Genomic DNA, 14,714 nt, shown 5'->3' on the forward strand with positions numbered 1-14,714 from the left:
CCAGTTCTGCAAGCAGGAAATGGGAAGGTCATGGGTGGGCCTGTGGCCTTCCCCAGCCTTCTCCATTGTGATTGGGTAGGCACCTTGTCCAATCCTTGGGCTGCATTATTTGTTTTCTGTTGCTGCTGTAACAAGTTACCACACATGTAGTGACAACACAAATTGTCACCTTACAGTGCTGAAGGTCAGAAGTGTGGTACCCGTCTCACTGGGTCAAAATCAAGGAGGCAGAACCGCCTCCCTTTCTGCAGGTTCTAGGGGAGAGTCTGTTTCCTTTCAGCTTCCAGCTTCTAGAGGCCTTCTGCATTCCTCAGCTCACAGCTCCCTTATTCCATTTTGAAAGCCAGCACCAGTGGGTCCAGTCCTTCTCACATCATGTCTCTTTGACCCTTCTTCTGGTGTGGACTCTCTCTGATCACAGCCAGTAAGTAAAGGTTCCCTGATTTTAAGGCCTCATGGGATGAGCCAGGGCCTGTCAGCATAACCCAGGGCGATCTCTTCATCTCGAATTCACACTGTCACTCATTTCTTCAAAGTCTGGGGTTAGGGCGTGAACATCTTTGGGAGGGTACGGGCAGTGTTTACCACAGCTACACAGGACATATTTTTTTAAACCATTATTTCAGGGTAAACATTGATCCATTTTTTTCTCGTTAGTGAAAGTTGGGGACATTTTAATGAAATACAGAAAAATACCCACGCCGAATTTTTTCACATCAAAACAGTTTTAGAAAGATGTCACACAGTAAAAAGGAAACAAAAATAGGAATGCAGTGAAGTCCAGGTTATTGAGCTAAAATACAAAAATGTTTATTTTGACTTGCTAATTACAAAGGTTATGAAGCCAATTGCAAGTTACATTTAGTATAATTTTATTTATAGTTACTTACACCCTACCTCATCCTACAAATATCTAAGGCAGAAATGGGATTTAGGTTTTAAAAGTTTACCATTTGGCTATGCACAACAAATTTAGCCCAGAGGAGAGAAAACTGTAATATTTATGAATTGGTATTTCTACAGATAAAAGAAGACATTTATGCTTGCTTGCTTTCACTAAAAAAGCAGGGCACAAATAATTATTCAGAAAACATTAAACTACTGACTACTTAGCATTTCTCATCAACAGAACAAAAACAAGGGGGAAAAAAGCATGGCTCTCTTTCAGGTTAGCTCAAAAGAAATTTACTTCTCTGCATTTTACAGATACGAAACACACGCCCTTAGGAAGGTTACGCCTACGTGGCAATTGTCTCCTTCAAATAGTCCCGTGAAGGCACCGTCTCATACTTTCAAGAGCTCCAGAGCAGGGGGGCTGCAGAGCTGACCACCCCTGTGCACTCCTCAAAGACGGTCTGTTGCCGCCACGCCCCCAGCTGCTTCTCACCGCTGCGGCCCTTTCTAGCCCCGCCACTTCTGCGCGTACTCCCTTCACGCTCCCCTCTCCCCTCTCCTTTATTCTTCGGTTATTTCTTCCTTTAATTCTCCATGAATCCCCTGCCTCATGACTTTAACAAACAAAAGTTAGCAAGATGGCTTTTATGAGAAGACTAATCAACCAAAGTGCTCTGGTGGTTTTTTTTCTTTTCTTTTCTTTTTTTGTTTTGATTTGTTTGTCGTCGGTTGGTGCGGTCAAGCCGACCATCGTGGTGAAGAAGGCGTAAGCCTTGCTTTGACACTTTTCTTTGCGATGTTTATTTTGTTTAATTATGGGTTCAGAGTTGTTTCTGAAGGTCCAGAGTTGCTGAAGGGTGGCTGTCGGACAGGCAAAGATTTACAGTAATTACGTCACAATAGCAAAATAATTCCAGATTAACTATTGTACTAAAAAGAAAGAATGGTAGAAGTCCTAATGAAAAGTTAGTGATTTGAACATTTCCATCGATGTTAATTGGCCCTAAAATATAAAAATAGGGCACAAAGTTTCAATCAGAAGCATGACAGGCATATATTATAAGCCTAAATTCATCTTTTTCTCCCTGAGTCAATGTCAGAAAACAATCCTTCTCTTATTAGTGCAGACTACCAACAAGAATAAAGAGCACTGCCTTGGCTGGTGTGGCTCAGTGGATTGAATGCTGGCCTGCAAACCAAAGGTCATTGGTTCAATTCCCAGTCAGGGCACACGCCTGGGTTGCAGGCCACGTCCCCAGATAGAGGCATCGAGAGGCAACCAATTAATGTATCTCTCTCTTGCACAAGATGTTTCTCTCCCTCTCTTTCTCTCTCCCTTCTCCTCTCTCTAAAATTAAATAAATAAAATCTTTTTTTTAAAGAATAATGGGCAGTTTAGTTTTCTAAGTCAATTCACTAAAAAACATAGGTTAACTTATCTCTGTAATTTGATAAAATAAACTAAAATTTAACTTGAGCTTATAATGACAGTTAGCTAGGTGGCACTAACAGAAGCATTCACTGCAGTACCATACAATTCTTAGAAAAAGATACAGTAATGATAGTCCAGACACAATAAAAAGAATGAAAGTGAGGAAATATTTTTTTAAAAACACTATAACATGCTCTTAAAGAGATAGAGTTCTAAAAGGTAGTGTAACATTCACTGGATAAATTAAGAATATTTCCAAAATGGTCAGATAACAATTCTGGCTACATATTAAAATAAAAATTATATAGCAATAGATTCTTTCATATATTTCTGTCTGGTCACTGAAGAAGAAATCAAAATCATGCAACATTAACTTGAATCAAAGATACACAAAAACTTTACCTCATGGTTCATTATTACCTTGCATGAATTTTAATTCAAACTCCATTCCAAGAAAATTAAAACCATTTACAAATAAAGGTTATAACAACTAAGTCAGTCTATAAGGAAGTTCTATTTCCCTATCAGCTTTATTATAGGAAACATTTTAATTTTTTTAAAGTACATTGTGATATTATAGAACACGATGTCATAGGCACTAGCATCAATATTAATGTCTGAGTACCTACCTAAAAATCATAATTTTGAAGATGAAATATGATTCCAAATAAGTAACTTGCCCTGGCTGGTGTGGCTCAGTGGATTGAACGCCAGCCTATGAACCCAAGTGTTGCCAGCTTGATTCCTAGTCAAGGCACATGCGTGGGTTGTGGGCCAGGTGCCCAGTAGGGGGCACACAAGAGGCAACCTGTCCATGTACCTCTTGCACATCGATGTTTCTCTTCCTCTCTTTCTCCTTCCCTTCCCCTCTTTAAAAATAAACAAACAAATAAACAAATAAGTAAATAAAATATTTTTTAAAAAACAAACAGATCAGTTACTTATTGACCATGTTTACTCAATGCCCACTACAATGCCAAGCTCAACAATTTATTGCCAAGCAGTTTAGCTATGAGTGTTACCCTATGGCCAGGTGCTAAATAAAAGCCAAAATAAGAGAATTCTTTTTTGCATTTCAATTAAACCTTCACATTTAAAATTACTTAGTTGAATGGATTCATCAGATTGAGATTAGTGTTCGTAACATCTTTGAATAGTTAAAATGTAAGCATTTCAAACTGTATTTACATTTATAAATACATAATTCTGCCTGGATTTTTGCAAGTGCTATCATCCAGTGGTAATTATCTTCTTGCACCTATAGCTAACACATTTTTAAAACCTGTCAGCTTTCAAAAATACATCCTGTCGCCCCACCTCCACCAACCCAAACTCCTCAGGCTCTCACCTAACTGTCCAAATAACTTCCTAACTGGTCTGTCTTCCTACTTCCACCCTTGTCTCCTAAACACAGCAAACAGCGATTCTTATAAAGTGTGTCACAGCATGTACTCCTCTGCTCATACCTGTCCACCGGCACCCCGCCTCGCTGAGAGTGACACTAAAGCTCACAAGCCCCAAACAGTTCTGCCTGCTGCTGGCTGTGAATCCAACCTCAGCTCCTACCACTTTCCTCCTTGCAAACTTCTCCACACTCTCTAAGCATCTTTTTGCTTTACTCTAAGCATCTCGGGGCCTCGGCAAGTACTCTTCTCCTGCCTGGATCATTCTTCCTGAAGATCTGTGTGGTTCCCTCCCTGTCCCCACTGACACTTCTGCTCAAAAGGTGTCCCTCTGAGGAGACTTCTGTCACCACTCTGTCTAAAGCAGCCCTTGTTTCTTTCTCTGGCCCTTTCTCCAGGTCTGCTTTCTTACCACCGACCCACATGTGCTTACGCGATGGTTTATTCATTTTGTTTGTCTCTCTCCCCACGGTATGATGTAAGTTCCAGGAGAACGGGGATTTGTCATTTGGCTCACTCTCTCAGAAACTCCACTCTTCCAGAAACAAAATATCCTTCTCGCTCTCTTGGAACATGCCAAGCTCTTACTCATCTTGCACATCGTACTGTTCTTTACTCTTGTTTTGTTTCGGCTTAGAAAACTGTTCCCCAGACACTCACTCACGTGGCTTACCTCTCATTTCATTCACGTCTCTTGCACGTGGTCTCCACAGAGAGGCCTCGCTCCAGCCTTCTACCACCATTCTCCATCCTCTTTATTTTCCTTAGCAGTGCTTATCACACTAGCATAGTCAATATTTATTTGTTCTTTTCCTCGTTGACTGTTTTCACCCCCTGGAATACAAACTCCTTCTTGATCATCACTGCATCCCTAGCGTTTAAAATGGCTCCTCAGTAAATATTGGGTAGGCATTCAATAAATATTTATTAAATGAGTGAATGAGTAACTATAAGAGATACTTTGAATGACAAGAAATTTGTCCTACCATGGGGACAAGATAACTCTCTTCATATCTAATCATTTAACTACTTTTATTGGAGGATGGCACAGGCTCATCAAAATAAGTGTTTTTAAATGTAACTAACGGCCTTAAGGAAAAATGTATTGATTCAAGCCGAATGTACTGGTGTGGCCAAATTGTGTGCAGTATAGATTGGCTAGCACCCCCTATAGAGTGGTCCGTAAATTAAATGAACAAATGACTAGGTTTGTCAACCTAGGTGAAATTTGTCAACTTATTGAGACTCAACCTTTATTGTTGCTGTAATCATAAAAAGAAAAATATCAAGAAAAGTAATAACCATTAGGTTTTGCTTTAAATTTCACTTTGTCTCCAAATATGTTATCTCTTCAGATCCTCAGGACCCTGAAATAGAGGTAAGGCAAGGGATTATGCCCAGAGGGTGGATATACTGTGAAAGGTAAATTTCAGGACCCCTCATTTGCATGATGCATCTAAGGATAGGCCCTAGCTACACACGTTTGTATTGTTTTTCTTAATATGATCTCCACGTGTTGTTTTTTAGAGAGATTTTTTTTGATCACCTACACCCAATGACACGATGTTCCAAGAGCACCCTGAAGAATGAAAATATGTTGGGTACAGAGCATGCAGGAGCTTAGCTCCTGGGAAGAAGGAACTGTGTACTGGGGACTAAGGACAAGCGATTTCCTGAACTAACCAAGTGAGGGTCGCATGCTGAGACGGAAAGTATGGATGGAGGTCAGATCATGGAGGGGCTGGAAAGCAATGTTTAGGATTTCGGACTTTTATTGAAGTGATTTTAGGCTTGTATTTTTAAAAGAATGTTCTAGCTGCAGTGTGGAAAATAGTACATTTTTATGGCCAACTCCAAATTTGATTACACCTGTGAAATGACTTTAAAGAGTGAGAGAAAGCGAATCCAGGCACTGAGAATAGAATGTGTTGTTTTGTATTTTTATTTTTCTTCTCAAAAAGGTACATTTTCTTTACAATTTTTAAAAGAAACTCAATGATTCCAGTTTTTCCTATCTATTTTAAACCTCTAGAGAAATAGAGCAAATTTTATCATGATTATGAAAAATTAACACAAAAGAAACACAAAGAAAATGAAAGCATAAGGCATGTGGTAAAAGCAAATAAATATAAACCAAAACTAAAATACATTTCTCTTTTATGCTTAGTAAACTAACAAAGATTATTAATAACACTAAAAACTATTAAAGCTGAAATGGAATGAAAACACAAACAGTTTTACTGGTATTCTCCATTTGGAGAAAAATATAGTGCTAGGTAACAAGTGTTATATAAATGTTTATACCATTTGATCTAATAATCCCAATTTGGGATTTTTTCCCCCAAAGGTGACTTAAGGAAAAAGCTTTCCATAAAATAATGTCCATGGAGGCTTTAGCTAAAAACAATGGCAGTTAATAGTGACTTATGTCCTAAGGCAATGAGACACAGACCTGGTGATGTTTACCAGAGTATAAAAGTTTGAGAGATTAAAGCTGGGTACACTTTTCTGATGCTGGAGGCTTCAAAGTGGGATGCTTTCCATGGGCAGATTAGAGTCTGTGTGAAGACTAGATCTGGAAAAGATGATGAGATGGTGTGCCAAAGATGAGATGGTGTGCAAAAGAATTGTCCCTGAGTTTAGGGTGATTTTCTGGTTACAGTATTGTTAGGCTGTGACATTCTAGTGAAACTTTTATGGGCAGACTTTTGTAAAACTACTTTTGGGAGGGCAGAGGATAAATCACTCAAATGAAGCAACATCACATACCTCAGAAATTGGTGAAGCTGACAACCTGAGAAAAGGTATCAACTCCATACAAAGGTATCTTTGAATTTTTACACTTCATAACACAATTCTATAACCAAGTAGTGATGTACAGATTTAATAATTTTAAATAAATATGTGTCTAAAATATATTTTGGGTAAAATTACAAGGCAAATAATTCAGAAAAACATGTTTGTTTTTGTTAATATAAACAAAAAATTAATATAATATGAAAGAGTTGTTGCAAATAATTAAAGCAAATGGCTGCTGCCATAGAAAAATGTGTAAATGACATAAAAATGCCAGAAGATAAAATGCAAATAGACAATAAACAGCTTAATTAATAATAAACATGCAAAAAAAAAGAAAAACTTTCTGGATAGTCAAAATTTAAAAAGATTTATAATAATATGCCCTGGCTGGTGTGGCTCAGTGGATTGAGTGCCAGCCTACAAACCAAAGGGTCGCTGGTTCAATTCCCAGTCAGGGCACATGCCTGGATTGTGGGCCAGATCCCCAGTAGGGGGCGCATGAGAGGCAACCACACATTGATGTTTCACTTGCTCTTTCTCCCTCTCTTACCCTCTCTAAAAGTAAATAAATAAAATCTTTTTAAAAAAGATTTATAATAGTGATGTTGAGAGTGTTGAGAAAAGAAATTCTCTCATACTTGATGGGATTATAAATTGATTCCATATTTTTGGAAGGCAGTTTGAAAATATATACCAAACTTTTAAACAGGTATAATTTTTGCTCCTGCAATACTGCTTCTAGAAATGTATCCTAAGGAGATAACCCAGCAAATACTCAAAGATTATATAATAAGGATATTTTTCTCTAGTATTATTTATGTTATTAAAAAATTGAAAACACTTTAATTGTCCTTGAGTAAGAGTTGGTTGATCAAACAGCTTATCATTCAACCATACACCCAGTCACATGGAGTCATGGCATAGAAAGTTGTACACAGCATAATGTTTCATCAGATTGCACTATACAAAGTAGTGTGCATATAGATCGAGTTGTGTAAAATCATAGGTAAATGTGTACATATGTGTGCCTGTGGGTGGCTGTGTACTATAAGATGGCTAAGAAATTGTTTAACAAAATTTTAGTGGTGCTTGTCTCTGAATGGTGAGATTTCAGGTGATTTTACTCTTTTCACTCATGCCTTTGTGTATTGTTTTGATTTTTTAAAATTTTATCATTTTTTAAAGATTTTATTTATTCATTTTTAGGGGGGAGGGAGAGAGAAGGAGAGGGAGAGAAACATCAATGTGTGATGGTGTCTCTCCTGGCCCCCACTGGGGACCTGGCCTGCAACTCAGGCATGTGCCCTGACTGGGAATCGAACCAGTGACCCTTAGGTTCACAGGCGACGCTCAGTCCTCTGAGCCACACCAGCCAGGGCTGTTGTGACTTTTTAAACTGTAATCATGCATTACCATGAAAGTCAGAGACACATAAAACTCTTCTCATTTGAAAAAAAAAAAACACACTGCACGTTTTATTTCTCACTTTAAACTCCCCAGTGAGCGCTTTTTATTTAGAAAATTATTCATGGAAATCCACTTAATTCAAATCATTGTCAATTCTGTAAAAAGTGAAAGTAAAATTGGTTCATTGCAGTTTGAGCATCATAATGTCACTACGATTTCCTTTTTCAATATTTTCTCTTTTTTCCCCTTCTTTAAAGAAAATCTATTTGGACGAGCCAACTCTTTAAAGGAGAAAATTGTTTCCGTTTTACTATGATTTACAGCCCCTGCCCCCCTTCTCCGCGGCGCGCACACACGCACACACACGCGCACACACGCGCACACACAGACCCCCACGCAGCCGCACGCAAGGCCAGGAGCCCAGCGCAGCGCCGCTCGCGGAGCCGAGCGCGGACCGCAGGGACTTCCAGTGGACGCTTCCATTTTTCAGAGCGGCGGGGGGGGGGCTTCCTTAGAAATATAACTTACTTAGCCCACTCATTCATAAAAGAACTTCACGACCACCAATGAAACACATAAGACAAATTACAGTAAACCAGGGTGTGCCATCAAACGGCTGCCTCTGAGGTGAAAACTTGACGTTGAGGGTCCTCCGGCTCTCTCCTAGGGGAACTCGCCAGCAGGGATGGTTTAACCCGAGGCTTCCCGCTCAGGTGAGAGGCTCCGCAGTTTTCTCCTGCTCGTCCCGAGTCGGGCGGTTCTCCGTTAGCCCCGCGACCCCGTTAGTGTGTCCCCTTCCAGAAGTACAAGCACCCGCCCTGCCCTCCTCACGAACTCCCCCCAAAGTTAAACAGCCGGTAGAGGTGCTTCGTCCTGGACCTCGTCCCTCAGGTGTGCAGGAGGTCGGGGCTGGGCGGGCACGTGGGACGGGCTCGAGAACTAGAAGTAGAATCTGCCTTTGAACTTGAACGCGAAAGAGTGTGGACTCCTGAGACGGTGGCTGTGGGCGGGAGGAGGAGGAGGAGGGAAACCAAACGTCTCGGGTTTCCCAGGGCAGCCCTGGTTTCGTGTAAATGTGATTTTCAACTAAGGTGATTCCTGACATGTAAGTTTTGTTCTGCCTTCTAACGTGTCCAACACATAGAAAACTGCCCGCGTGCCCAGATGTCTGGTTCCTCGCCGAAGCCTGGCCGAGGAAAGAAGCCGAGGCTCCCCCAGAAACGAGAGCCGTGGAGGTGCGGGGAGGGGGTGCTACCTTGCACTCAGCGCCGCCCGTGCGCTCCCCTGGGACTGGGCGCGCGGGATCTCGCGGACTCCCCACCGGAGAAAAAATAAAAATAAAATTTGGTTTTCACCTGGGGCAGGTGGTTTGCTGGAAGGCACAGACCGAGTGGACTCAGAGTGTTAAGAGCAGGGTCCAGGCCGCACTCCCACTCCCGCGCTGGCCCCACCGCAGACAGAGGCCGCGCGCGGGGGGCGGGGCGGGGGGGGCAGGCCCTGCGGCTGCGCGGGACGCCCTGGCCGCGCGCCCCCCGGAGGCGGCTCGTGCAGCCGGAGCGCCGACGCGGGGTCCCGGGCCCGGGGTCCGCTGCTCCCCCAGCCCCGCGGTGCGCGCGGGCCCCACCGGGGGTCCTCTGCTTTGAACCAAAGCAGAATGGAACATGCGAAAAGGACTTTTTAAAAATTTTTTAAATCCTTTCTATAAAATGAACTAAAATCTTAGGGACGTTGGTGACGTATTCGCAGCCTGTTCTCTCGAGCATGGGATAAGCAGCAGCCAGTGATGCTGCAGCGCGCTCGCGGCTCCCGGGGTGGCCTGGGTGTCCGCCGCGGCGTGTGGCCCGGGCTTTTACTTTATGTGACAGTGAGCTTAGATATAAAAGAGGGCGCAGCTTGGTTTTGCCTTCTCCATAAATTCTCTTTGCCCGAGCCAATCATTTTCGAATAGGTTATTCTTTAGTGAAATTGGTACAATCTTGTATTACCTGAGCCACAGCACATTCATTTCTTAATAAAGCAGATGATGTTTCTCGGTTTGTAAGTTTGGTAACATGGGAAGTTCCATAGAAATCTGTGAAAATTTAACTGGTAGTTTTTATTTTGAGGAGGAGGAGAGAAATTAAAGAGGGAAAGCACTTTTTTAAAAATCTAAAGTGGAATCTAAGGATTTTTAAAAAAATACTTTTAGGGCCCTGGCTGGAGTAGCTCCGTGGATTGAGCGCGGGCTGCGAACCAAAGTGTCGCAGGTTGGATTCCCAGTCAGGGCACATGCCTGGGTTGCAGGCCATAACCCGCAGCAACTGCACATTGATGTTTCTCTCTTTCTCCCTCCCTTTGCTCTCTAAAAATAAATAAAATCTTTAAAAATATATTTTTAATTGCAAAATATTTGTATCAGTACCATGAGCTAGATATTTTAAAAGTACAAACTGCATAATTTCCCTGATATCAGAGTTAGAATTAAAACTTGAGCTAGTCCAAAAATCACAAACATTTATTAATTATGTGCCAGACATTGTGCTAAAACTTTAATTGTATTATTGCCTCTAATTTTGACCCTTAGCTGTAAGAGTTAGCCACAACCATAATTTCTAATTTATAAATGAGGGGACGGGTTTAGAGAGTTAAGTGACATTTATAAAAATTAAGTGATTATCCTAAGTTCTAGCAATTACTTACTTGAATCTAATTTTTTAGAAGATTTTATTTATTTACTTTTAGAGGAAAGAAAGGAAGAAAGGGAGAGAAACATCTGCATGCAAGAGATACATGATCGGTTGCCTCTTGTACACCCCCAACTGGGGCCCTGGTAGGCAACCCAGGCATGTGCTCTGACTGGGAATTGAACCGGTGACCTTTCTGTTTGCAGGCCAGCACTCAATCCACTGAGCCACACCAGCCAGGGCCACTTAAATCTAAATTTTTAAGGTGTGTGCTTGATGAAATTCTCTATTTCACATAGAAATAAAATTTCAAATTAATAACAGCAAAGATTAGAAAAAACTATAACATTTTAGGGTATAACATTTGCTTTTAGTTTATGAAAATAGGCTAAAAATTGACCCATTCTTGCAATATTGTATTTTCTTTCATGTAAATACTAACACTTCAAATTTTTAAACATTTTTATTGATTTTACCTGAACTAATGACTTGTATCTGCACAAGCTTCTTTTCAAACTTAAAATTTAAATTATTAAAAGTATTGAAAAGACAAATGTGAATGTTACATGTGTTGACTTATATGGCAAACTTATTTATAAAACAAAAACCCATTAGCTTTAAAGGTATCTAACAGGAATGGGCCTGTTTTAACTATGTGGGCCTATTTGGTGTAGTTAGAAAAAAAATCTTGAACAATGTCTATTCACAGCATGCTGAAAACATTTGCACACTTAATATAACATTCAACTTGGAATTAGGTAATGTGGTTTCCTACAGAAAATGTCTGTTTTCATCTATTCCATATGAATTTTAGAATAATTTTTCAAGTTCTACAAGAAGAATACCTATAAATTAGGGGACAATTCTCTTCTTCTAGATTTTTCTATTGCTCTCAGTAAAAAGTGCTATACATTTTTATATAGACTCTACACACTTCTCATTAGGATTATCTGAAGTTTTTTGTTATTGTCATTGTGCTATTTATTCTAAATCAATTTAGTTTATTTTAATGCAGTAAAATGGCTAGATTGTGGCAACTTGTCAAAGAGTTACACTGATGCTACTTTAGATCTAAAACTTGGTAATTAAAGAGATGCAACTTTGATCCTGTCTTGGCCATCTTGGGCTGCGATAACAAAATACCATAGACTGAGGGGATTAAAAAACAGACATTTATTTCTCACACTTCTGAGGCTGAGAAAGCCAAGATGGGGTGCTAGCAGATTTGGTTCTTGGTAAATGCTCTGTCTGTCTTGCAGATGGCTACCTTCCTGCTGTATGGCCATGTGGTGGAGAGAGGAAGCTCTAGTGCCTCTTCCTCTTCCTATAAGGGTACTAACCCCTTCGCAGGGGCACTATCCACATGACCTCGTCTAAACCTAGTTAAGTCTCAGAGCCCCTATCTCCTAATGTCATCACAATGGTGGGTTAGGGCCTCAACATATGAATTTGGGGAGAGGAACCAATATTCAGTCCGTAACAAAGCCCAGAAAGCTAACATGACTGTATTTCATGTTTGGTGTTGCAAGCAAGATACCTGAATACACTGAACTTGAAACTGCTGAGGAAGAAAAAAAAATAAAGAACTGATGAGTTGGTGAAAGAACTATAGTTATTAATGTTCAAATCAGAACATGGGGAGTAAATGTTACTTGGAGTGTCACTCATGTCCCTTTATCAGACTGCCTTGTGCTAAATAGAAGCACAGAATCTGAGGAGCTGCTGAGCTATTTGGCAGAAATAAAATCAGGATTTCTAAAGAAATTTACATTAGCTGAATAATGCTTTTAAGTTTCTACAGCTGACTTTAGAGTGATATATTTGAATTTTTTAAGCACATGCCTTGTCAACATGGCTTTACCTCAAGAGGAACCGACTGAAGTGAAAGCTGACTATGTCCACCGAGAATCAATAGTATCCCTAGGATATTGAGGATGATTATATACATCACACATTACTATTCTGAAATTTCTGGCTCTGTGGTCAAATTCTTGCAATATAGGAGTCTTCCAACTCTTGTTAATTTGTATTATATTCTTTGCTGAAACAGTGGAAGTTAAATCTGAGAGCCACTTTCAGTAATGTAAACCTGAGGTGGACACTGAGATGTTCCCTGTCTATATACGTATGGTCTTTGTTTATTTAACAGATTTATTGAGACAGAATTCACATACCATAGAATTCTCCCATTTAAAGTATACAATTAAGTGGTTTTTAGTATATTCACAGATATGTTCAACCATCATCACAGTTAATTTTAGAACATTTTTATCACTGCAGAAAAGAACCCCTGTACCCTTTAGGTATCATCCCTTTCATCCACTCACTATGCTCCCTGCCGCCCCTCCCCTCTCCCCCTCTGCTCTCCCGGCCCAGCAGCTTTAAGCAACTGCTAGTTTACTTAACCTATTGATTTCTCTATTCTGGATTTTCATGTGAATAGAATCATATAGCATACGGGCTTTTGTGACCGACATAACAATTTCAGTATTTATTCATCTACAGCATGTATGTCTACTTCATTCCTTCTTAAGACCAGGTAATACAGGGTGGAGCAAAAGTAGGTTTACAATTATGAGTGTGAGTTTCTTCTTGTATTATTTGTTGCATTATTTTTTGCCCCACCCTGTATATCCCAAAATGGATATACTGCATTTCATTTATACATTTTTCAGTTGATGGACATTTAGGTTGGCTCCGCCTTTGGTAGATTCTGAATAATGTTATTATAAACATTTGTGTATATATTTCTGTGTGGACATGTTATCATTTCTCTTGGGTATATCATAGGAGTAAAACTGCTGGGTCAGTAGTAACAAAATGTTTAATCACTTGAGGAACTGCTCGCTTCCCAAAGTGACTGCACTACTTTGCATTCCCACCGCAGCGTATGATGAGGGTTCTGATATTTCCACATCTTTGCGAACACTTGTTGTTATCTGACTTTTTTATTTTTACCATCCTAGCTGGATGGAGTGTTAACTCATTGTGATTTGGATTTGTTTTGCCCTGATGACTAATGATGATGAGTACCTTTTCATGTGCTTAGTGATAATTCGCATTTCTTCTTAAGAGAAATATCTGTTCAGATCTTTTATGCATTTTTAATTGGGCTATTGTTATTATTGAATTGTAAGAGTTTATATATTCTAGATGCAGATTCTTTATCAGATGAGATTGGCAAACATTTTTCCCATTCTGTGTGCTTTTTTTTTTCCATTTTCTTGTGTTCTTTCAAGCAGTTTTTAATTTTGGATTCCAATATATCTTTTTTGTTGTTGTTGCACATGCTTTTGTTGTCCTATCTAATAATCCTCTGCCAAATCCAAGGAAATAAAGATTTCCCTTATGTTTCCCTCCAATAGTTTTATAGTTTTTGCCCTTACATTTAGGTCATTGATCCAGTTTGAGTTAATATTTGCATATAGTATGAAGGATCCAATTTCATTCTTTTGCAGTTGTCCCAGTAACATTTGTTAAACAGCCCTTGGTTTTTGAGCAAAATTTGGTTTGTTAACAATATTCTCACTGATTTATCAAAATTTATTGAAGACTAGTACTTGGCCAATAATCATGCCCTTTCCTTTGAATAAAGCTGATTAGACTATTTGAACAGTATATACTAAATATTTTTGAAGTTAATAGACTACAGTTATATTATTATGACTTAAAATGTATGTGACCCATAGACATATGGATTTGATTGTGGGTTACTAGTGAAAAACATCTCTGGAATATATGTTTTGCATAATCTTCACTTCTACCGTTATGCTATTTTGTCCTATTACTAGATGACTGGAACAATGAAGACTGTGATATTACCTTTGACTTGAAAGAATCAAAATATGTGGGGACAGTAGAAACCAGTGACTGGATAGATGTGAGAGGGATAGTAGTAAGAGAAACAAGGATTAAGAAGGAATGATTTAAATGAAACAGTCAGAATAGTCAGAAATGTGTACTGGATTGGAGTGGCATCTTAGGGCCAGTACAGTCAGAAACTACTTAGAAAGTTTGGAGCTATAACTAAACTTTCTAGATCTGAGATATAAGTATTATATAATGTTAAGAATTTGCTGCTTAAAAATAAAATGTCATTAAACTTTTCTATTCTTT

The sequence above is a fragment of the Phyllostomus hastatus genome, unplaced genomic scaffold (genome assembly GCF_019186645.2).
Source record: "Phyllostomus hastatus isolate PE091 unplaced genomic scaffold, TTU_PhHast_1.1 phas_contig_58, whole genome shotgun sequence".
In the NCBI taxonomy this organism is placed as follows: Eukaryota; Metazoa; Chordata; class Mammalia; order Chiroptera; family Phyllostomidae; genus Phyllostomus; species Phyllostomus hastatus.